We start from the raw sequence: 26,343 nt of genomic DNA, 5'->3' as shown, positions 1-26,343 counted from the left end.
CCATCCAGTAGTATTTCATAAAACTTTTGTAAATAGATGACATCCTCTGTTTCACTCGTATTGTGTCAATGTCCAAATTTTCCCCGTAATGTTTTCAGACATATCTTAGCAACAGCTCATATTCTGAATTTTCCTTTATCTTAGCATAATCCAATTCAATACCCATTTTGTTCTTAAATGTTTTGATATATAACTCCTTGGATTAAAAATTACGAGGTCTGGTTTCTAACATTATTTTCATGAAATTTTTTTTGATATTCATCAAACAGCATATTGCTTTTATTTCCAAAATTTCACACTTCATAGGTATCTGAAATTTTGTATCCTTCTTCCACGGCTGTATTTACTTCATCAGTGGCCCAAGTTCCAATAAAACTTCTTTTGTCCTCAATGTGATTACATTTATTTATTTTTTCTTCTGCACAGTTGACAAGCAAACGAAATAACAGTTTTCATTTTTATCGATCCTGATACACTCTGGGAAAGCTGAATGATACAATCCTCTAGGTGCATACATTGCATTTTATGAATCCATACCACTGTTTAGTGTAGTATGTTGGTCCAGATATTAATGTTTGATGTTGCTCAGGATAATAATCATATTGTTGTACATTGTGGTACAGACTACACACATCAATATATTTTAATTTTGTGTTAACGTTATCTGCTTTACATTTTCATTTTATTGTATTAGTTCAACTACCATTAAAGGCATCTCTTGGATTCAAAGGTTCAATACCTTCAGATAACTGTTGTAATTTCTTAAGTTTTTTATGTTCTACTGAGTTAACCCAGTCCCATTCCTACATGTCTGCTAAATTATATGCAGAATTTCGTATTTCTACTTTTTCTTAATGCCATAGGCTATCCATTGATTCATTATTTTTTTATTAACAGTTACAGTTTCAAAACTTTTTTTAAAATGTGCCAAGTAAACCAAGATACTGATAAAGAGTATAGGTTTCTTTATCAAAGCCACCTACTATCTCCATACTTACTTCGCCACAATTAAGAGCATATTCAGCATTATTATAATTTAAACTGCTTAGCCAAGCAATACTATAGCTTTCTCTTTGCTCTTTATTCAATACAGCATTGCTCCCATTGCACAGATATTTAGATCAGTATATAGCGATATAACAATTGTTCAGTAACAGAATGGGTCTATATTAAACGTTTCTAGAAACAGTTTTCTTAGTTCTAATCTTAGTTCTAAACAGCCTCTTCTTAGTATATCTACATCTGAATTACAGCACCCATAATTTTGTTTTGTTTGAATGGCTGTCGGTGGGTGGATAAAGGGGGAACGTAAATGCAGTCATAGGTCTTGTGATTGGTTTCATATGGACACCCAAAAATTCATATTTTTTACCAACATCTTCATCTCCGAGTAGTTCTTGCAACCTACTTCCTCAATTATTTGCTAGGTGTGTTCCCATTCTGTTTTCCTCTACTGTTTCTACCCTCTACAACGCCCTTCAGGACCACGGAAATTATTTCCTGATGTCTTAACACAACTCCTGTCGTCCTGTCCCTTCTTCTTGTCAGTGTTTTCCATTCCACAAACGTACTTTCTCAGAAACTTTTTCCTCCAATGAAGAGTGATGTTTGATACTATAGGGCTTCTCTCGGACAGAAATTCCCTCCCTGCTGTCCTAACTTTTTTAAACTTTCTTTTTTTTGTCCTCTTTGCTTCATCTGTCATTTATTATACTCATTCCAAGATAGCACAAATCCTTGGTTTCGTCGACTTCCGATACTCTCCTGCATATATTACTGAACTAGCATTTCTAGGAAAAAGCGTGTGTTGGAGAAATGACTTAGCCACAGCCAAGGGGTTGTTTTTATTCTTCAGAGAAATTTGTGCTGTTTTGAAATGTTATGACACATGAAAATTGTATGTTCGTCCGCGTCTTGAACTCATAACCTTTACGTTTCGCGAACTGTAGTCTTACCAATCACTATTTCACAGAGCTATTCCACGGGATCAAGTTTATGTTAATCTCGCAAAGTCGGAGACAGAGACTGAGAGAACTGAAGCTCTGAATGTGGTTTGTGAGTCGTGCCTGGATAGCCAGTTGTTAAGAGCATTGCACACAGGAAGCTAAAGTCCGGAATCTAGTGTCAGTACGAAACATTGTTTCAATCTCTCAGAGAAATTCAGAACAACGCACACTGCGCTGCAACGTGGAAGATTCATTCGAAGGAAAGCGCTACTGGGAAGGGGGACTGCATGGGGAGGAAGAACACTGAGGCGCACCATGGCACTTCGTCCCATAACAATAAATACCAGTGATCTGAAATCGTTGATATCAAACGAATGTGCCGGTGTGAATGAAGTCAATGGAGATGCCATGGTATGAGAAAACACGAGTGAAAACCGTTCAGAAATGCTGACTTTGCAAAGTACTGAAAACATTTCAAGAAATATCCATAAATTGTAAACCACTGTCCCACATCACATCTGTCCCCATATACTCTGTGGAAGAACTATGGGAGTAATCTTCGGATATAAAGGCGGCTTCTTTCAGCCGTGATGCGTGCTCAGGTATTTTATGAATGACATAAAATAATTGTAGCAGGAAAAAAAATTACGAAGAAGTTAAATTGGAACGATTGCACAGAATTTTGTGGGGAAGGCAAACCAGAGTCTGCGCTTTATTGAAGATGCAACAGGTCTGCTGAGGAGACTGCCTACACTACATTTGCCCGTCGTCTGCTGGATTGCTGATGAGCAGTATGGGCCGATACCACACACGGCTCACACAGGATATCGAAAGTTCAACGAAAGGAAGCTCGTTTTGTATTATCGCAAAATAAGGGAGAGAACGTCACGGATGTGATACGCGATTTGGGGAAGCAGTCATTAAAACAACGGTGTTTTTCTCTAAAGCGAAATCTTTTGAGGAAATTTCGACCACCAACTTTCTTCTCCGAAAGTGAAAATATTTTGGTTAGAACCACCTACATAGGCAGAAATGATCATTGTTATAAAATGAGAGAATCAGGGCTCGCACCGAGAGTTGTAAGTGTTCGTTTTTACCGCGCGTTTTGTGAGAGTGGAACGGAAGAGAAATAGATTGAAAGTGGTTCGATGAAACCTCTGCCAATTGCAGAGCAATTATGTAGATGTCGATGTACGAATATCCGGTTATTGTCACTAGTCAATATTATTGTTCGCCACGATAGCTATTTTTTCTAGCTTGTGCACGTTAACACGTTTTGGCCACAGGCATCATCAGAATGTTTCCGATAAAAGCTCGAAAACAAATGAGAAGCATATCTAATATAAAACGAAGTTTCAACACCGACAGTAAGGAAAACAGCTTCATGATGGTGCAAGACGCTGACGATACAAAAGTCTACAGCTCCTATTTTTTATGGTAATATTTCAACATCCTTACTATGTATTTAATAATAAAGTCATTATGTTTTATAACCTCAACTTACGAAAAGAAAAAGTGGTTGAAATAAGGTATTCACATAGTCTGCAGTAGAAGGTAACGTTACGTCGAGTTCTGCTTATACAGAGTGATTTTTTTCACTGTGTACAAACTCTGGAGATTGATCGATGAGAGAATATGGAATAAAAAAAGGCTGTAATGAACTTATATTCGGGAATGCATGGTTCCCATGTCAGAGACCATTTATTCAGTCATACATTGTTACACAGACTATGGTCTAATAGACGCCGTACCATGCAGTCATAGTTACAATACATGTTGAAAATGGTTTCCATGTGCCTCAACGCACGCTAGTATGCGCCGTAGCATGTTCTGTCTCACACGTTCACATAGTCGAGGCTGCATCCGAATAGTGTCAAAGGCAGCATGAATACACTGTTACAGCGTCTCCACATCTGGAATGGGCTCTGTATACACGATATTTTTGAGATGGGCCAATAGCCAGAAATCGCAAGGGTTGAGATCCAGTGAACGGCAGGCCATGCAACTGGATACCCTCGTCCGATGCATCGACTGAGATGCGTACAGACGTTAACGGCGAAGTGGGCTGGAGCACCATCATGTAGCAGCCACATAACCCTTCGAATCATCAATGGCACTTCTTCCAGCAGGGGAGGCAAAGTCACCCACAAAAACCGCCTATGGTTCCGGCCCGTTAGGCAAGGTGACTGGTCATAAATACGGTCGCCAGTTATTCCGGCCCACACATACTTGCTGCACCGATGCTGATGATTTGCTGTCAACGTACCATGAGGGTTCTGCATACTATCCCACAAATGACTGTTGTGAAAGTTGGAGATACCATACCGCTTAAAGGTAGCCTCATCTGTGAACAGGATGAATGACACAAATCACGAAAGCGTGGTTGTCTGCTGAAGAAACCAGTGGCGCCCCCTCGGGCATGAATGTGTGTGATGTCCTTAGGTTAGTTAGGTTTAAGTAGTTCTACGTTCTAGGGTACTGATGACCTCAGAAGTTAAGTCCCATAGTGATCAGAGGCATTTGACCCTTTGAATCAAACCAGTGGCAAAACTGCTGCCGATCCGGAAACTCTGTCGCTAGTAAGTCCTACACACGCTTAAGTGATAAAGTTAGTAACAACTGTCATGGAAAATGTTTCACTCGGTCGTCTCGCTTACTCTGTACTGGCGGGCGAGTTGCCTGGTACTGACACGGCGGTCGCTTTCCATAGCGTTAATCACATTTTCTTCCAAGTCTGCTGTCCGAACATGTCGGGTACGCCTTTCATGATTTCCGGCTCTCTGAAAGGTCACTGTCTCAGACAAACGGCGAAACGCTGTTGCAAACATTCAATGCTGTGGTTGTTGTCGGCGGGGATAGGTCTCCTGATACAACATTGCTGCCCACTGTCCATTGCCGTTTGCCCTCTACGTAAATACCATGACGGCAAGCTCTCGATTCGGCGCTCCCTCCACCCTTAGTGGGCATGAGCGCCCTTGCAATGGAATCTTCATCCAACACAACTGCTGTACATCGTAAAAAAAAAAAAAAAAAAAATGTTCTAGTGACTCTGAGCACTATGGATCTTAACTTCCGAGGTCATTAGTCCCCTAGAACTTGGAACTACTTAAACCTAACTAACCTAAGGACATTACACACATCCATGCCCGAGGCAGGATTCGAACCTGCGACCGTAGCGTAGGTTCCAGACTGTAGCGCCTTGAACTGCTCGGCCACTTCGGCCGGCGTACATCGTATATTTCGCAATCCGAGTTGCATACTGTTTTTACAGTACGACTAGTTTCGACCTCCCTGGACCATCTTCACATCTGAGTAGTTGCGTCAGCAACCCGTCAAGACTGTATCAGAACCTTACATGTGTGGTTTTGGTACAGACACGACGTGTTGCTGACGCAACTACATAAATCTGTAGATGGTCCATGGAGATCGAAACTAGTCGTATTGTAAAAATAATGTGCAAATGGGACTGAAAAACAACTGCTGCATAAAATAGTTTTAATATCTATATAGTTGCTGTTATCTCGCGACCACTGTGCCGAGTATAGTGAGTCTTCACCTTCCGTTCGCCTGTTATTTCTGGGATTAGTTACTGCTACCGTACAGGAACAAACAGAGAGGCGTACGGAGTGGGAAAGCCGAGCCGCATGGCCGAACTGACGTCACCGGCCAGCGCACGGCACGGCGAGAGCGGCGCGGCGAGCGCGACGTCGACGTCTGCGTCAGCGTCGGCGGCCGCGGCTCGCCGGCGTGTTTATTAATGATTGCCCCCTCGGCAGCGCAACCCCGGCTATTGTTTCGGGACGACCGGCCACAATGCCACGGCGGGCCGGCCGCACAATGTTACATCGGGCGCTATTTCCAATCACACAATCGGCCGCAATAATCCATAATCCGCGCATAATAACGGCAACATGGGCGCCGCCCCCGCGTTATTGTTATTGTCAGGACAAACAAGGCAACAGCGCCGGGGGCGTCGCGGTGGCAGCGCCACGCCGGCGCCGCCTCACCTCGCCTGCCCTGGCCTGGCGCGGCCGCGCTCAGCGCTGCGCTGTTTTTCCGGCCGCTGGCTCCTTCTGAATGGCTCGCCGGCCCTTGAGCTTTGTGCTCTGCGCGCATTGTGCACCCCGGCCCCCGTACTGCCGGACCCGCGCTCACCGCGGGGAGTAATTAGCCGTCGTCACCCACAGCCGCAATGGACTGCGCCGCGTTTGCTTGACCGCGACTTTTAAACTCTCTCGGCACCGCGGTTCGCTGTCCCAGCCCTCTTCCACAATGGCAACAGAGTCGTAGCCAAAATACTCGCGGAATAAGTTAGTCCAATTCTTTGTAAGGCCACAGCATGTTTCGCCGCATTCGTTCAATCCTCATTAGAAACACTTATTGTTCATGAAATATTTTTTACTGCTTCAGTAACCTTTCTACATCTGCATAGATACTCCGCAAGCCACCGTACGGTGCATGGCGGAGGGTACCCTGAACCTCTACTGGTCATTCCCCCTCCCGTTCCACTCGCAAATATAGCGGGGGGTTCAAATGGCTCTGAGCACTATGGGACTTAACTTCTAAGGTCGTCAGTCCCGTAGAACTTAGAACTACTTAAGCCTAGCTAACCTAAGGACATCACACACATCCATGCCCGAGGCAGGATTCGAACCTGAAACCGTAGCGATCGCGCGATTCCAGACTGTAGTGTCTAGAACCGCTCGGCCACCACGGCCGGCATAGCGAGGGGAAAACGACTGTTTGTATGCCTCTGTATGCGCCCTAATTTCTCGTATCTTGCTTACGTGCACCTTGAAACGTCCCCTTTGAAAAATTAAGAATGGCAGTGCTGGAAAACCTCTTGCGTTATTTCACTTTCAAACAGCTGAGCAAAACTGAACGTACTCAGACATTTCTCTCTTTACTTATTCTGAGCATCACTAAACTGACACACAATATTTTTAGCGCAACGCAATCTGACTTTCAATAGTCCCTACAAAAGAATGGTCCTGACTAACAGTAACCTATACCTTTCATGAATCACTTACCTCACAAAAATCTTCGTTACTCGAACTACTGCAACACAGCGAGCGCCAATACTGCCAGCTTAATAACGTTCAAAAGTCATCATATATATATATATATATATATAGCTTAATAACGTTCAAAAGTCATCATATATATATATATATATATATATATATATATATATATATATATATATATATATATGACATCCATCTTTACAAATTTCCTTTTCCGGGCAGACACACTGTAACACCATAGCTTAGACACCACATACCTTCTGTTGATTCATTTTGCTTCCTGTTTTGTTCAACATTCCGTCGTTGAGTCTCTGTAAACGTTGTTGGTTTGAATCGATAACACAAAATTGTATACTTCTTTCTTTGTAAAAATTTGATGTCTCGATAAAATACTGTGCAATGTAGTGTATCTAGCATCTAAATTCATTGCCTCATTTGGAGGGAACAAAACTTACTGTATATAATTGTAATTTCTGTGTGAATAATTTTTTGGAGAAATGTCAGTATAAATGCAAATGTTGTGCTTTATTCAATATGTTTGGTTGCTATTATGTAAACTGCTGACCTTCACTTAGGGTTCTGAGTTATTTTGTATGTAAAAGGTGGTGTGGTTCCCCTTGGGAACGCAACTGTGTAGCGAGCGCAAAATGTGGTTGGCCTAGGCAGAAAAGGTGGAACTGAGAGTCAGTCGGGGACGAGCTGCCAAACTGTCAACTGCCCATGTAAACGTTGTGTTCGTGCTGGTGCCGTGAGAGGCTTTTCCTGACGCTTTTCAATGCCTCGGGTGGATGGATAAAGAGCTGGAACTATTCTGGAATTTGTATCTATCGTGGCCACCAAGAAATGTCAGAGTCCAGCAGTTCTACCCGCAAATGCACCTACCAACATGCAATCGCCACCTCATTGCGCAGCAACTGAAAAGGAACCAAGGAGTAGTAGAAATGTATGGTGAAGGATCAGCTCATGTCGATGATTTATTTGTTTTCAATAATAAGGTAACCAAAAGACTATTTATGAAAACTTACCTTGATTTATATTCTGCCATATTTCCACTCAGGATCCTTCCCATGTGAAACGCCCCTTAGAACAATTATATGCACGACTGTGCTTAAACTGACAAACAATATTTTTAGCGCAACGCAATCTGACTTCCAAAAATCCCTACGAAAGAATGGCCCTGACTAGCATTAACCTATACGTTTCAAAAATTACTTACCTCACAAAAATCTTCGTTATTCAAGCTACTGCAATACAGCGAGCGCCACTACTGCCAGCTAAATAAAAGATTCAAACTACTGAAGGCACTAACTACTGATAGGCATAGTTAGCGAATGAAAGATTTTAATAGAGTACAAACAATGTATTTACCTTAATAGTCAGAATATATATCAGTTCATGACACCAATTCTTACAAATTTCAAAACTCCGCCATCTCTCTCCCCACGTCCACCACTGCTGGCGGCTCACCTCCAACTGCGCAACGCTACGCGCTGTTAGCATCCAGCTGCCGCTGCCCAACACTACAATGGCAGACGACAATGCAAACTAAACACAGACTGCGCACAGCACACCCAGTGATTTTTCATACCGAGCGCTAAGCGGCGTTACCAATAAGAAAACCTAAACAGCCTACTTACACATGCTAAAGTGATTACCGAGCGTCCTTATTGAAAGAACATTAAAGCTCTGTGGTTTACTAATTATTGCCTCTTGAAGATAGTAAGAAGAAACTAAGTTAAAGTTAATGTAGCAGAACTGAGTAATATAGTAAATGATGCTTGCTGGAAATAATTTTACTATTAAAACTGCTTATTAATATTTTGTTGCCAACTTCTAATGTGAATGTTCTCAAAACTGTGGCTTATAGAGTTTTGCAGATTAAATGATCACAGTGTTGAAAATCACCCAAAGGTGAGCTATTGTCTTATAACAACATCAAGTTGAGTTCTACTGCAGTAAAAGTTGAGAACTAATACTGTTCAAGGTTACATGTTCATACTTGTTAAGGGCTTGTTTCTTTAGCGTATGGAGAGTGTGTTCAGTTTGCTCTGCTACAGTGGTCAAGATTGAGCCTCGCCCCCTCCATTTAAAGTAGTTCAAATGCACAGTTATTTAATTATAGAAAGTTTTAATTACTCTTGCTATTCAAGTCAAATTCTGTACAATATTGGGTTCCTCTTGTATGTTAAAAGTGCATATTAATGGTGTAGCAGGATCCACAGTTTGTCTGTTGTGCTCATGCTAGACCACTATCTATGAAAACAGCAACTCCTTTATTCAAAAGACAGTGAGAAGTGATTTGTTAGTGAACTCCACTTAGTTTTCATTCTAAGTAGAAAGGTGTTTAGTAATGAGAGACTTAATCTATGCATAATAATTAATTTTGCTGTGAACCGTATCCATATTGCATGTCAGATAGGAATATGTTTGAATAAGTAGTATTGAACCTATGTCCAATTCATTATTTTATAGTAAATATTAATAGTAATATTATTTAAACCATTCACTTTGACTGAGCCCTGAAGGCAGTAGTGTGTGCCATAACCTGTTGTTATCACGCAAACAGCTTTGATCTTCTATAACTGTTAGCATTTTTTAAAGTGAACATATGCAGATGACAGAGTTGATTGCACTCTCGTGTGACAAAGAATAGGCTGTGTTTTCCCATTGAAGTTACTTAGTTTCAGTTCTCGAACAAGAATGTTACTCATTCTTATGGCTAATTAGGCTGGCGACCGTTTTATTATCATTTGGACGCTGTGGTTAGGTTAAATATTGTTTATTACTGTTTCATTATTTACGTAATTCTGACTTTCACTTCCGATAAGCCACATCCGTTAGGTACATCACGGTCAACACAACAAATTTGCCAGTTGAAGATGCGTGCAAACCCGAAATGCTTATTGGCATAAATAAAACGCATTAAAAAAAGTGGCAGGTCACTGTATTTTTATAGTAAAATAAAAACAAAACTCCTTTCAAAGGGTAACACTGCTCTGCTTCTTTATATTGTAATTGCTTTAATAAAAGTAATTTCACTATAAGAACTGACTCCAGCTTTGAGGTTATAGTATGACAGTAGCAGGCGGTAGTGTTACAACACCTCCAGATCGTCCGTTTTCAAACCTCTGGCATCTCTCTCTCCACATCCACCACAGCTGGCAGCTCACCTCCAAATGCACAACACTACGCGCTGTTCACATCCAATTGCCCAACACTATGCAAGCGAATATTCCAACAGTGAGTCCACCCATCCACAGACTGCTCACAACAGTCAGCGATTTTCATTCAGAGCGCTACGTGGCGTTACCAACATAAAAACCTAAACAGCCTACTTACAACCTTACGCGCGATGTATGTCGTCGACAGTAGAATCGCTTGGCAATCAGCTTCAAATGCCGGAGCTCTAAATTTCCTCAGTAGTGTTTCTCGGAAAGAACGTTGCCCTCCCTCCAGCGATTCCCATTTGCGTTCCCGAAGCATGTCCGTAACACTTGACTGGTATTCGAACCTACTGGTAACAAATCTAGCAGTCCTCATCTGTATTGCTTCCATGTCTTCCTTCCATCCGATCTGTTACGGATCCCAAACACTGGAGAAGTACTCAAGAACAGGTCGCACCAGCGTCTTATATGCGGTCTCTTTTTACAGGTGAAGCACTCTTTCCTAAAATTCTCTAAATAAACCGAAGTCGACTGTATGCCTTCCCTAACACATCTTTCTCATGCTCGTTCCACCACATATCGCTTTGCAACGTTACACCGAGATATTGACTGTGCCAAGCAGGATACTGGTGATATTGTATCCGAACATTACAGGTTTTCTCTTCCTACTCAACGGCATTAACGTACATTTTTCCACATTTAAGGCGAGCTGCCATTCATCACACCAAATGGAAATTTTGTTTAACCGATCTTGTATCTCCCTACAGTCACTCAACTTAGACACCTTACCGAACACCACGGCACCACCAGCAAACAACCGCAGTTGATGGCCAGCCTGTCCGCCAAATCATTGATGTTTATAGAGAGCAACAGCTGTCCTATCACACTTCCCTGGAACACTCCTGAATATACGCTCGCTGTCGAGGAGAACATACTGTGTTCTATTATTCAGAAAGTCTTCGAGCCATTCACGTATCCGTGAACTTATTCCATATGCTCGTACATTCGTTAACAACCTGCAATGGATCAGTGTCAAATGCTTTCCGGAAATCTAGAAATATGGTATCTGCCTGTCCTCTTCATCCATAGTTCTCAATATATCACGTGAGAAAAGGGCAATGTGAGTTTCGCACGAGCGATGATTTCTAAAACCAAGGTCATTCGTGGACATAACCTTCTTAGAGTCAAGAATTTTGTATTATCATGTAGATTCTACACTGAAGGGCCAAAGAAACTGGTACAGGCATGAGTATTCAAATACAGAGATATCTTAACAGACAAAATATGGCGCTGCGGTCGGCAACACCTATCTGAGAGAACAAGTGTCTGGCGCAGTTGTTACATCACTTACTGCTGTTACAATGGTAGGTTATTTAGATCTAAGTGAGTTTGAAAGTGGTGCTATAGTCGGCGGACGAGCCATAGGGCACAGCATCTCCGAGGTATCGATGGAGTGAGGCTTTTCCCGTACGAATATTTCACAAATGTACCGTGAATATCAAGAAACCGCTAAACATAAAATATCCGACATCGCTGCGGCCAGAAAAAGATTCTGCAAGAACGGGACCAACGACTACTGAAGAGAATCTTCCAACGTGACAGAAGTGCTACCTTTCCGCAAAGTGCTGCAGATTTCAATGCTAGGCTATCAACAAGTGTCAGCCTGCTAACTAATAAACGACACATCTTCGATATGGACTTTCGGAGCTGAATGCCCTGTGTTGTACCCTTGATGACTGCAGGAAACAAAGCTTTACGCGTCGCCTGGGCCTGCCAACACCAACAATGGACTGTCGATGACTGGAAACATGTTGCCTGGTCGGACGAGTCTCGTTTCAAATAGTACGGAGCGGATGGACGTGTACAAGTATGGAGACATCTCTTGAATCCAAGGAACCTGCATGTCATCACGGGACTCTTCAAGCTGCTGGAGGCTCTTTAATGATGTGAGACCCTTGATACGTCTAGATACGGCGCTGACAGGTCGTAAGTACGTAAGCATCCTGTCTGATTACGTGCGTCCATTCGTGTCCATTGTGAATTCCGACGGTCTTGGGCAATAGCAGCAGGACAATCCGACACCCCACACGTCCAAAATTGCTATAGAGTGGTTTCAGGAACACTTTTCTGAGTTTAAACACTTCCGCTGGCCACCAAACGCCCCGGACATGAAGATTATTGAGCATATCTGGTACGCCTTACAACATGCTGTTCAGCAGAGATCTCCACCCCCTCGTACTCTTAGGGATTTATGTCCATAAAAGGATTCATGTCGTCAGTTCCCTCCAGCACTACTTCACATATCAATCGAGTCCATGTCAAGTCATTTTGCGGCGCTTGTGCGTGTTCGCGGGTCCCTACACGTTCAGTCCGGAACCGCCCAACTGCTACGGTCGAAGGTTCGAATCCTGCCTCGGGCATGGATATGTGTAATGTACTAAGGTTAGTTAGGTTTAAGTAGTTCTATGTTCTAGGGGACTAGTAGTTAAGTCCCATAGTGCTCAGAGGCATTTGAACCATCTGATCAAGTTATTCGAGGAGCGCTGTTAGTCTCACGTTCCATTTAAGCAAAGATCACGATTCACTCGATAAATATAATCTCCGAATCACACGCATATTGACCAAGAGAAAGCCCCAGTGGCAAATGATCTCCACCAGAGCCTATCCTCGAGGGCACCTCGTATGACGCTGAGTTGTATCAATGGCCATTAAAACTCGCAGAAGGATAAACTGTTAACAGTTTTCTTAACTTAAATACACGACTAAGCAAGTGCTTGAACTTGAAAGAAAGGTGAAGGATCAGACATAGGCAATAGCCTGACCTGCAGTACTGCACTGTAGAAAACTTGACAGCTCAGGAGACGACAATTAGTTTCCGGTTACTACAAAGATATTAGTGCGACTGAAGTCGACATAGACAATGCATGATGTAACTCAGAGAGGGAGAGACATATACAGAGACAGAGGGAGAGAGAGAGGGAGAGAGATGTTTCAAATGGTTCAAATGGCTCTGTGCACTATGAGACTTAACATCTTAGGTCATCAGTCCCCTAGAACTTAGAACTACTTAAACCTAACTAACCTAAGGACATCACACAACACCCAGCCATCACGAGGCAGAGAAAATCCCTGACCCCGCCGGGAATCGAACAGAGAGAGAGAGAGATAGAGGGGGGGGGGGGGGGAGGGAGAGAAGCAGATCAGCCTTGCTGAATGGGTAAGTAGTTCATGAAAAGAGACATATAGTTGAAAAAATTCACCTGCATGTTCCCTTCGCATCTTGCCCATCGGTTAAGTCTGAGGTATGGTTGGAAGCGAAGAGGTGGCTGTCTGGATGCCGTTTCCGGGTATGGGTTCCTGCCTTCATTTGTTACTCAAGACACGTTTCATGTTCCTTCGGATTTTAAAGGTATCGACTCGTTACACGCTGAAAATCGAGAACAGTAAAGTGCCCTTGACGCTCTCTTGGGGAATGGCAGGGACAACTTAGGTCTCGTCAGATGAATTCAGTTGCATGGCTGAGATCATATATTATAGACCCGCAGTTTAATTAGAAGACGCGAGAGAGGACTGATGTCAGATAATGGCAGACCTATAGCTGTGAGGGCGGATCGTGAGTTGTGCTTGGATAATTCAGGCGGTAGAACACTTTCCAGAGAAAGGCGTACGTCCTAGGTTCATATCCTGAGCTGACACACAGTTGTAATCTGACGGGAAGTTTCAATCTCAAAAGCTTTCAGGCAGTCTAGGAATATGGAATCAAGTTATCCTCTGTTGTCGAAAAAGTCGACGGATGAACTGCAAGATGTCATTGTTCAACGTACACAATATTTCGGCAAACGACCGCGTTGCCGTCATCAGGTCCGCTGATGACGGCAACGTGGTCGCTTGACGAAATGTTGTGCCCATTTGCCACTGACATCCAGGAGTACACCCGCGGACTATTTCGGCTCCAGTTCGCCTGGAGAAGCTGAAAAATGTAATCCTCTGTCGATAAAAAGTGTTATTTCATGGTAACAGATTTCAGGTTGGCAGGAGAGCTTCTGTGAAGTCTGGAAGTTAAGAGACGAGGTAATGGCGGAATTAAAGCTGTGAGGACGGGGCGTGAGTCGTGCTTGGGTAGCTCAGTTGTTAGAGCGCTTGCCCGCGAAAGGCAAAGGTCCCGAGTTCGAGTCTCGGTCCGACACACAGTTTTAATCTGCCAGGAAGTTTCAGTATACATGTTTACATGTATACAAATTGGTGAACCTGTCATAAGGCAACAGGAGTGATCGACCAGTAATACTTGGATTTCACTACCGCGACGTAAAAGCTGGACATATAGGAAAGGGTTGCTGAAAACTGTCCGGGTGTCAAAAACGCGGCAAACCGCGCATGATCCCGCCAAAGATCTCCTTCCGTACCGCCGTGTCACGGCCGGCCGTCGCTGAGCCGGTGTTTTACGAAGCTTTCCGCAGCTGCCGCCGCATTTCGGCCACAAAATGCGCTCCCCCCCTCCCCCTGCCCCTCCCCCTTCTCCTTTCTCCCACACCCACCGCACCACCACCGCCGCCCCCTCATCCCTCCCTGCTGCGAGCCGAACGATTGGTCTCGTCAATATTTGGGCTCTCGCCGAGTAACACCTGCCGCGTCGGCCGTGTCCAGCGGGCCGGCCTACAGAGAGAGAGAGAGAGAGAGAGAGAGAGAGAGACGCGCAAACAATTTGGTGCGTCTTTTTGCGCGGACTCGCGTTTCAATAGCAGACGCATCACTGTGGGAAATATTTCAATAATTCCGGTGCGGCGTTAAAGTGTCGGCCGGCCGCTGATGGCGCCGGCAGCGGGCCGTCAAACGCGCGCGCTAAGCCCCGACATTTAGCAGAAATACCTCAATTAAGGCCGCCGGCGTTATTGGCAGCTGCCGTAACGCGTCCGATCCGGCGGATCCTCTGAAAACGGCATCGCCGGGGCTTTGGCCCGCCATCACCTGCCCCTAATAACGCCGACTAATTGTCCGCAGGCCGCGGTACGCTCCGCTCTGCTCCACAGCGGGCACCGCGCGCCGCCAGCGGCCGCCGGCCACGCTACTCCACTCGCTGCCGAGTCTCGGCTTTCACGCCGGGCCCAAAACTGAGCATCCCGTAATGTTACGTACTGTACCCAGTTGTACATACCTCACAAAGGCTTGCGTTCGTGACCGAAAGAAGGAGGATTATACTTAACTTCCCATCGACCGTGAGGTGAGGGGCAGAATTGGGGGAATATTACTGGAGGATTCGGACGTGCTCTTCGCGAAAGAACCGCTACGGAATTTGCTTTAAACCCTGAGAAACCGTGGGAAACTCAAGTCTGATGGCGAGACTAGTGTGTGAAACGTCCAAGTCCGGAATGCGTGCCCAGTATGTTAACCACATGTAATGCTATTGTAAATATAATACTGCCATTAATCTGTATACTTTAAAAATTTTTGTTCCGTAATAATTTTGAAAAATTAAGCAAATACTGTAGGGTGTTACAAAAAGCTAAGGCCACACTTTCAGGAAACATTCTTCACACACAAATAAAGAAAAGATGTTATGTGGACATGTGTCCGGAAACGCTTAATTTCCATGTTAGAGCTCATTTTAGTTTCGTCAGTATGTACTGTACTTCCTCGATTCACCGCCAGTTGGCCCAATTGAAGGAAGGTAATGTTGACCACGGTGCATGCGATTCATTGGTCTACAGTACTAGCATCAAGAACATCAGTACGTAGCATCAACAGGTTAGTGCTCATCACGGACGTGGTTTTGCAGTCAGTGCAATGTTTACAAATACGGAGTTGGCAGATGCCCATTTGGTGTATGGATTAGCACGGGGCAATAGCCGTGGCTTGGTACGTTTGTATCGAGACAGATTTTCAGAACGAATGTGTCCCAACAGGAAGACGTTCGAAGCATTGATCGGCGTCTTAGAGAGCACGGAATATTCCAGCCTATGACTCGCGACTGTGGTAGATCTAGAACGACGAGGACACCTGCAATGGACGAGGCAATTCTTCGTGCAGTTGACGATAACCCTCATGACAGCGTCAGAGAAGTTGCTGCTGTACAAGGTAACGTTGACCACGTCACTGTATGGAGAGTGCTACGGGAGAGCCAGTTGTTTCCGTACCATGTACAGCGTGTGCAGGCACTATCAGCAGCTGATTGGCCTCCACGGGTACAATTCTGCCAATGGTTCATCCAACAATGTGTCAATCCTCATTTCAGTACGAATGTTCTCTTTAAGGATGAGGCTTAATTCCAACGTGATCAAATTGTAAATTTTCACAATCAACATGTGTGGGCTGACGAGAATCCGCACGCAATTGGGCAATCACGTCATCAACACAGATTTTCTGTGAACGTTTGGGCAGGCATAGTTGGTGATGTCTTGATTGGGCCCCATGTTATTCCACCTACGCTCAATGCAGCACGTTATCATGATTTCATACGGGATACTCTACCTGTGCTCCTAGAACATGTGCCTTTACAAGTACGACACAACATGTGGTTCATTCACGATGGAGCTCCTGCACATTTCAGTCGAAGTGTTCGTACGCTTCTCAACAACAGATTCGGTGACCAATGGATTGGTAGAGGCGGACCAATTCCATGGCCTCCACGCTCTCCTGACCTCAACCCTCTTGACTTCATTTATGGGGGCATTTGAAAGCTCTTGTCTACGCAACCCCGGTACCAAATGTAGAGAATCTTCGTGCTCGTATTGTGGACGGCTGTGATACAATGCGCACTTCTCCAGGGCTGCATCAGCGCATCAGGGATTCCATGCGACGGACGGTGGATGCATGTATCCTCGCTAACGGAGGACATTTTGAACATTTTCTGTAACAAAGTGTTTGAAGTCACGGTGGTACATTCTGTTGCTGTGTGTTTCCATTCCATGATTAATGTGATTTGAAGAGAAGTAATAAAATGAGCTCTAACATGGAAAGTAAGCGTTTCCGAACACATTTCCACATAACATATTTTCTTTCTTTCTGTATGAGGAATGTTTCCTGAAAGTTTGGCCGTACCTTTTGTGTAACACCCTGTATTTTAAAATTTTTTGTTACATAATAATTTTGAAAAATTAAGCAAATACTATGACGAAAGTAAGCTTTTGTTAAATCTAGTTTATCTGTTTAAAATAACCTCTTTGGCGTAGGTGGAATAAATGTATTAAAACATATTTCGTAAATAATTATGTAATATTTCAAGTACAACTGTAATTAATTATATCGACTTTGTGTGCTGCAGATGGTTCATACTTAGAGTTTTTGTAAGCAGAAGTGTAAACTGAAAAGGTGTAGGGATCATAGCTAGAAAGGAACTACTCTCTGTAGCGGAATGGAAAAGATGGTGGGGGCCGGCCGCGGTGGTCAAGCGGTTCAGGCGCTCAGTCCGAAACCGTGCGGCTGCTACGGTCGCAGGTTCGAATCCTGCCTCGGGCATGGATGTGTGTGATGTCCTTAGGTTAGTTCTAGGGGACTGATGACCACAGATGTTAAGTCCCATAGTGCTCAGAGCCATTCGAACCATTTGATGGTGGGGCGCGCGAGTGAGAATTGGCGCGCAAGTGGCTCACACAGTAGGTAGCTGCCCTGCAAGTGGTGAACACGCATTACGTTGGTCAAGTACTGGAGGCCTCGAATTTACCTGCAAGACTGGGCTTTGGCCTCGGACGTGCTCTACATGATTGGCGCAGTACGACAATAAATTAATAGCTCAGACATTTGCAGTTTTATTGTCGCCAACAAGAGGAAGACAGAGCTATGTACATCAAGAGCCGTACCTGCGCAATGTTACTAAGCAACACCGCCTCACGCCACCTTCGACATCAGTAACAGACAATGTACTTTATTCAGAAGTGTATCACAGTATGAACCATCCATCTTCAATCAGTGGAATATAAGTGTTAAATGTACCTTTGTGTTTAACTGTAATTTTCCTATTTCATTTACCTCAGTAGGGTCCTTACCTAAACGAATTTATTCAGAGTATCCTGATGTCTATTGAAACTTGGATAATAGTAAATTACTGGCAGTAGTACTGTTTTGGTACTAAATTCTGAAAATCATTATTAAATACTAAAGATTCACCGTATCAGTTTAAGGGCCACCGCTTTGCGTGAGCATGAGAGATAAGTTTTTAATACCATTTCTCAAAGTAAAGTAACATAATTGTTTAACTGCAACAGTCTTAACAGTAATGGTTCGTGTTGCTTCTTCATGTCAAAGAAAGCCAGACAAATATTGGTGTTAGTAAAACATTAACAAATAATAGTTCCAAAGAAATGAAATTTAGTCCTAGTAAATAAAACTTTTGGTCATATGAATGATAGCTATAAGTTTAATATTTTTTTGTATCCTTGTTGAAACATATGTGTGCCTTCTTTAAATAATTACTGAAGTATAGTGATAAATTCCATAAGTAACAGAAAGTGGAATTAATAGTACTTACTGCCAAGTGACTGTAGTAAATGGAAATTAAGTGGTTGTGTTTAAATTTCGTAATAAGTGAACGTAGTTATTTATTCAGTGTCGAAAACTGACTTCACATTTTTCTGTAGACACTGTGCCCGATTTGGGCTGGCGGCCGTTTTATTAAGCGAAACAGTTTATTGTTATAACAGGCTTTGTGTGATAAAAGGTTTCCAAAAGTAATTATTCTCACTGCTTTTCCCACAAACTGTATGATTCGGAGAAAAATAGTTCGATACTTTACCATTAGGTTGAACATGGTTAAAATCTCTCACCGAGAGTCGATGGTTTGTGTGTTGGTGCTGCCTAATTTTGTGGTGGTGTTCCTGCCGCTACTTTCTACACAGTTCTGACATTCCGAATCGCGGATCTTCCGTCTTTTGCAGTGGTAGAACTTAAACGTTCTGGTACCGTACTGACGAGAACGCAGAAAACCGTTGCACACTGTGCTACACTACTCCGTCACACTCGTTCGTAGTTCACTATACGTAACACGATACGTGAGGTCCCAAATGGGTCAAAATTATTCAGACGGTAGAAACGTTAAAGAGACCAATGGCTGGAAATGAATATTTCAATCGGTTATAGCTCCTGAGTGAGCAATAATTATTCTGCATATTATGGGGTCACGTGAAGTTTGGCTTAGCTCCTCTGTTTCATTTCCACAGAGTCCCACAGAATGTTACATTACAATTTAACAAAGGCCCTGTTGCAGATCAACTGGTAACTCTGGAATACGGCTAAAATAAATTAAATATTCTATCACAGGCACAAAACTTGGCTTTAATATCTGGGAAAGAAAGTTCTACTGCTATTCAAGCCTACCTGAGGCAGTGAATCAATTTTCCTAATCATATACCCCGGTGTGCAAAACTTAAGGATGAAAATAACTTTCACCTGATGTGTCATGCTAAGCAAAATATCTCGTTGAAACTAGGACCATACAGCGAAAGAACTGATACAGTATAGCACAGAACCAATGCTGGACACAGCCTCATTTGGCGAGAGGTGGGAACACGTAATGCGCCCAGTGTTTGGAGGCGAGGCATAACATTGCATGGACGTACTGACCTCCAAATCTTTGAACACGGTACATTCAACGGTTAACATTATTGTGACACTTTACTCCTCCCCCATGTGTGTCTATTCAGGGTTGCATTCAACAGAGAATTTATATTCCTGGATAACAGTGAGCAGCTGCATTGAACCATGCAGGTGAAGGAGCTCTTGGAACTAGGGGATATTCGGCAAGTGGATTGGCCTGCCCGTTTCCTTCTCTCTTCTCTTAATTCCCACTGACCATGCGGGAGATGCATTGGGGATACGCATGCCACCACATCCTCAAGTACCAATGACCGTACAGCATTTGTCACTGTGCTGGTGGAGGTCCTACCACAAGACCTTGCCACCCTTATGGTCAACATGGGAGCATGTTTCAGAGCATGCATTACCATGCGTGGCGATGAGTGGCGATCACTCCCCCTACTAAGAACCACGTCCCACTTTTCGTTATGTCCAGTGCTCCATCACAGATTGTGGTGACTGCAATGTAATTATTGCCTTTGAATAAAAGCGTCGTGTTTTTCATCTCACGTGGCAGTTCTTTCTGTTACTTTTCGTGCTATACTATTCTTTCTGTGTATGGTCCAAGTTTCACTGAACCGTTTTATTACGCAGTGACACATCATGTTAAGTAGCTTTTGTCCTTAAGTTTATCACATGAGTGTGATATTAACTGGCAGAACTTACTCACACTTTCGCACCATCAGGCATAATAAACATTCCTCGGAATTTAATTTAAATAAATTTATTACCACGAACCTAAAAAACATTCTTAGAAATAATAAAAAAGGGAAATAAATATCTACAGATTATCTAAAATGTGTGCTACCCTAGTTAAGTGGAATTTTCACACAGAATCGGCTGTATTCAACTAGTCTCATGGCGAATTCACTGCCGGATTAAGGCCCAAATGGGACAAACCGCCACTTGGTTTGGAAATTCGAAATATCACCAGGCAAATATCATTGCGCTACTGGCGATAATCCATAAGCAATAACCACAGACGAGAAAGTACTAACAGCGAAAAATATCGCACAATAGGAGTTTTCCATATGTGTAATCGCACTCGAATACCACAAACGATAACACATCGCTCCACTGGCGAAAACCGTAATTGAACCACAGCGAGAAAAAAACCGTGCTTAAACGTCAGCATGTCTCTGGCGTGGACAGCCGATGCAAAATTTGCAAGAAACCACTAACGATGTTGGTGACATGATCCAAATCACTCCAGTTGCCGGATCGCCGATCACCTTTTGTGGCACCACTGTCGCCACCCCGCTCGTAATGGTGGAAGAGACCGTGCGTACGCCCCACTTGCAATGTGCACAGTATCAACTTCAGAAATCAAACAATTACCACATTCCAAGAAGAATGGTGTCTGAACCAAAAATGTAATGTTCACATTGTTCCAACACATATCTTTGCTGTTGCGTGACAAGCTACTACTACAGATATGCTCAAGTGTTAAACCAACCAGTTTTATCATAAAACCAAAAAGTTTCCGACCAGAACTCGGCACGTTCCTATCCAAGAAATATGTTTCTCTCTGTGAAACATAATAGTATACCACTGCGTCTCGAATTTGCGGTAAATTGTCAAAGTGCAAATTCTGGACAAAAAACTACTAACGCCAACTCATGGATCAGATGTCAGAGGAGGAGATCTCATTCTCTAATTATAATAATAAATCATCCAAAAAGTTTAAGTGCAAACAAATAAAGAACAATACACCAAGTGATTACATAAATGAATTGAAACAAATTATTCTAAATACTAACTTAATGATACGACGAGCCCGCAAAGGCCGAATGTCAATTCCTGCGCAGACTTCTGCTGCGGTTTCTGTTTGAGGGGTTAGGTGGTCTTGTTCCCATTAAGTCATTCTGGTGATCATGTTGCGAACTTCGCCAACCAATCCCTCCAGTATTCCTGGCCCAGCGGTTCTAGGCACTGCAGTCTGGAACCGTGGGGCTGGAACGGTCGCAGGTTCGAATCCTGCCTCGGGCATGGATGTGTGTGATGTCCTTAGGTTAGTTAGGTTTAAGTAGTTCTAAGTTCTAGGGGACTGATGACCTTAGTAGTTAAGTCCCATAGTGCTTCTTGTTTTCCCTGAGTTCCAGACCGGCTACATTCCACTGTTACGAACTGTTACTTTCCCTGACTGTACCTCGTTCCGTATTTACAGAGCCTACGTGACCTGCCGTCTCGGCATCGTGAGTGAACTGAACCTTCATCATCGGAGTATTCCGCATTTGACATTTGCGTCCTGTTAGCAGACTGATTTAAATGGACTTCTTCCGCCGTTCTGCATGAATGGCTGATTCGTGTTCCATTTGGGACAACATTAGTGCGCAGGCTTTCTCACTACAGACATTTGCTTTGTCTCTCGTAAGAGAGGGAGCTTCCTACTCTAATGAATCACCCTCCACAACTCTATTCTGATCTTCTTTTAAATACTGCATACATTTATGCATAATACCACGAAACAAAGACTACTCTAAAATGCCGTACACAAACCCATAATCAAATTTATTCCACAAAAGTTTGCACATCGCTGTTAGTAACGACGCAGCATCAGACAAGAAGTGATGCAGAAGTTACTTACAGGACACAATGAGAAACAAACAAAAAAAATCAATACACAAACAATACATACACTGAAATAACATGAGTACCGAATGCTTAAAACTGCTGAGATACAAGGCATAACACCGAACCCGAGTCTAAATGTTCTGAGTGCATCATAATCTCACTTTGGAAAAAGAAAGAAAAAAAAAAAGAAGCAAAGAAAGAAACACAGGTGCCCGTTTCGCAAGATAACGTACTAATTAACTCACCAACGTGCCTTGAATCGAGATCCTGGCCAAGGGATCCCAACTGCAAGCCGTCGCTTGCTTTATTCATAAATATATGTCAGAGTGATGCTAAATTTTACTATTTTTACATAAAAGAAAGTATTATCTTCTCAATAACCTTCAAATCGTGATCTACACCATTAATTTTTATGTACGTATTACTGAATTCATTCATGCCACTTTTGTTGCCTTTGCCTGTGGCCACTTACAGAACTTAAATTAATAATCAAATTAACTAATTTCATAAGATTGTTGGTGTACCCACGTACCACCGCAGTAAAATAAAAACAGTTAATAGCGAGGGAGTATGGATGAGAACAGTGGCGTATTTAAGTTTACAAAATAATGACATGTTTTATTAATCCTTTTGTAACTACAACTAGCTGATAAATCTTATACAAAAATGCAAAACACAAATCAGAAAAGAAGTGGTGTTCGATTGGCAAAGCATATATTGAGGTGGAAGCTATATAAATTCTTCCCTGAATTGATCCGTTTGACATTGCAATCTGACTTTGTTTACATGAATCCACTGTGAGGCACAACACTATCGAGATGGAATCAGCTACGACCAAGTATACCACAAACTAGGGTTCACCTAAAAACAGACAATGGGAACATTGGTTTGCCGGACCGAGACTCGAACTCAGGACCTTTGCCTTTCGCGGGCAATTTCTCATTCTGGAAAGATCCCCTATGCTGTGGCTAAGCCAAGTCTCCGCAATATCCTTTCTTTTAGGAGTGCTAGTTGGGCGAGGTTTGCAGGAGAGCTTCTGTAAAGTTTGGAAGGGAGGAGACGTGGTACTGCCAGAAGTAGAGCTGTGAGGAGAGGCCGTGAGTCGTGCTTGGGTAGCTCAGCGTGCTCGGTAAGAAGGTTAGCTGCCCTCTGTAATAAAAAAAAAAACAACTGAGTTAATGGATCAACGACGAACTGAAACGGGTGTTTTGCGACGTCCGCCCCGAGCAGATACAAAGAATGAAAACGAACAAAACGAGATTTGTTTTTAAGAAAAAGAAGATGGTAGGGAAGTTGCCAGCGAAAGGCAAAGGTCCAGAGTTCGAGTCTCGGTCCGGCAAACAGTTTTAATCTGACAGGAAGTTTCATATCAGCGCAGACTCCACTGCAGAGTAAACATCTCATAATGTGAATATCATTTAACAATCCTACGACGGTGCAGCAGTATTTTACCCTGTCACCTTGATTCAGGCGGCAGCAGAAAACGGCGCGCTGTGGGCGAGGAGCGGTGCGCTGCGGCAGCTGTGATATTCTGAAGTGTTCGCGACAATTTGCAAACTACGTGGTCTGGATCTCTGATTATCAGAACACGGGAAACTTTCCTTTCAGTACCCTGAAATCCCGGCAGATTTCAGTGTGACGTGCACCCGTTGATTGGTCTGGCCAAACCAATTCGACTCAGAGACATGACGGTGCATGCTGGACTTGTCAAACATCAGACGGTCGACTCATGACGAATAAGTTCACTCTCGTGACACACAATATGTCCGAGATGATATGCAGTTCCACTGTCGGTGCAAGTGGAATTTGCCACTTGCTCTTAGTCCATCACAAACAAGATACAGACCACAAGTCTCACCCACTAAGTGAAGACCTGAAGTTCTCCACGAGGGGGGACCAGAATACGAAGAAGACAAAGAATGACAACAGCAGTCCACCAAGCCTTGGTACAGGAGGCAAATTAGCAAAAAAGAAACTGCCCCCACGTTCCACAAACCAACCGAAGTATGCTGTACTCATTGTCCTGTCGGCCTGGCAGCCAATCCAGACACTGAACTAGAGTTCCCATGTCGGGAAGGACGCCTCCACTTTGCATATCCTGAGAGGAACCAGTCAGCAACTCAAAATCTCTCCTGTCTGAGAAAAGAAGATGATTTACCAGTGAGACATAATTCCCACAGTAAGTATGGCCATGTTTTGGCAAAAAACATCTATCTAGACAGGACCACAGTCCCTCATTTCTGGATATATGTTTCCGAACCGACTATTTCCAATTTCTGAAAGAAGGCTGTTATAAGCCTCTCAGACCATTATGCCTGTAAACGACGCTTACCACAATCTTCAGCGTAATACGTGCAGATTGCAGACGCTGCACTTATCTGGTAAGAAGCACAGCACTATGATCGTGTAGTTGAGGACTCGAACACTGGACCCAAGACGATTCTGCCAGTTGAGAGCACACCCGACAGGGCCCAAATCCGTTTCTTGCCACTCGCTAAAAGAATCTTGCGACTTCCTGGCGTCAAGGGGTTTACAGTCTACCGTCCACTAAACACATACACCAGCTGCTCTGTCCACATCGTCCCAGCTTCTAACGTGAGACTGCACATAGATTTATGACTTTCCCACCATTTGCACAAAATATCAGTTCACAGCAATCTCTCTTAAATGGTTTCCTCCAGCCACTTTCTGCCATGCGGTCAACTTTGCAATGGATTGCTGCCTGGCCCAGGTAAAATGTTTTGTGAACCAGTGCCCTTCTGTCTGCTCTATGCAGAAGGAAGTGAGCGCTTCTGTGAGAAGGCCTTCTTCAGGTATGATCCACTGAGCGCTGCTTCCCAGAATCACTTAGCCTGTATGGCCGCCAATTCATCTCTCTCCCTGTAATTCATCGGTTTCACTATTTATGGCCGAAAATTCATCTCTCTCCCTGTGATTCAACGCCTCCACTACAGTCCCTCAGGTACAAGTTCTTTGCAGGTTACATATGCAGTTACAAGAACATTCTCCCCACAATTTCCCCATGTTAAAAAACGGTTTAAATGGCTCTGAGCACTGTAGCACTTAACATCTGAGGTCATCAGTCCGCTAGAACTTAGAACTATTAGAACTATTTAAACCTACTTAACCGCCGGCCGCGGTGGTCTAGTGGTTCTAGGCGCGCAGTCCGGAACCGCGGGACTGCTACGGTCGCAGTTTCGAATCCTGCCTCGGGCATGGATGTGTGTGAAGTCCTTAGGTTAGTTAGGTTTAAGTAGTTGTAAGTTCTAGGAGACTGATGACCACAGTCCCATAGTGCTCAGAGCCATTTGAACCATTTGAACATACTTAACCTAAGGACATCATAAACATGCATCGAACCTGCGACCGTAGCGGTCACGCAGTTCCAGACTGAAGCGCCTAGAACCGCTCGGCCACCACGGCCGGCTTCCCCATGTTAATAAAGTCATAAACCACACATAGCAAATGTAGCATTGGGGAATGCCAAGATCACGACCTAAAATATCAACCTTATTCTAACTGACAATGTGGTTAAAGTGAGAGATTTGTGTGCCCCTCCGAGGGGCACCCGCTGAGAGGGGCGCGAGAGGCGCCACAAGTACACTCCTGGAAATTGAAATAAGAACACCGTGAATTCATTGTCCCAGGAAGGGGAAACTTTATTGACACATTCCTGGGGTCAGATACATCACATGATCACACTGACAGAACCACAGGCACATAGACACAGGCAACAGAGCATGCACAATGTCGGCACTAGTACAGTGTACATCCACCTTTCGTAGCAATGCAGGCTGCTATTCTCCCATGGAGACGATCGTAGAGATGCTGGATGTAGTCCTGTGGAACGGCTTGCCATGCCATTTCCACCTGGCGCCTCAGTTGGACCAGCGTTCGTGCTGGACGTGCCGACCGCGTGAGACGACTCTTCATCCAGTCCCAAACATGCTCAATGGGGGACAGATCCGGAGATCTTGCTGGCCAGGGTAGTTGACTTACACCTTCTAGAGCACGTTGGGTGGCACGGGATACATGCGGACGTGCATTGTCCTGTTGGAACAGCAAGTT

The sequence above is a fragment of the Schistocerca gregaria genome, chromosome 6 (genome assembly GCF_023897955.1).
Source record: "Schistocerca gregaria isolate iqSchGreg1 chromosome 6, iqSchGreg1.2, whole genome shotgun sequence".
Taxonomy (NCBI): Eukaryota; Metazoa; Arthropoda; class Insecta; order Orthoptera; family Acrididae; genus Schistocerca; species Schistocerca gregaria.
Note: the sequence above shows the minus strand (reverse complement) of the source record.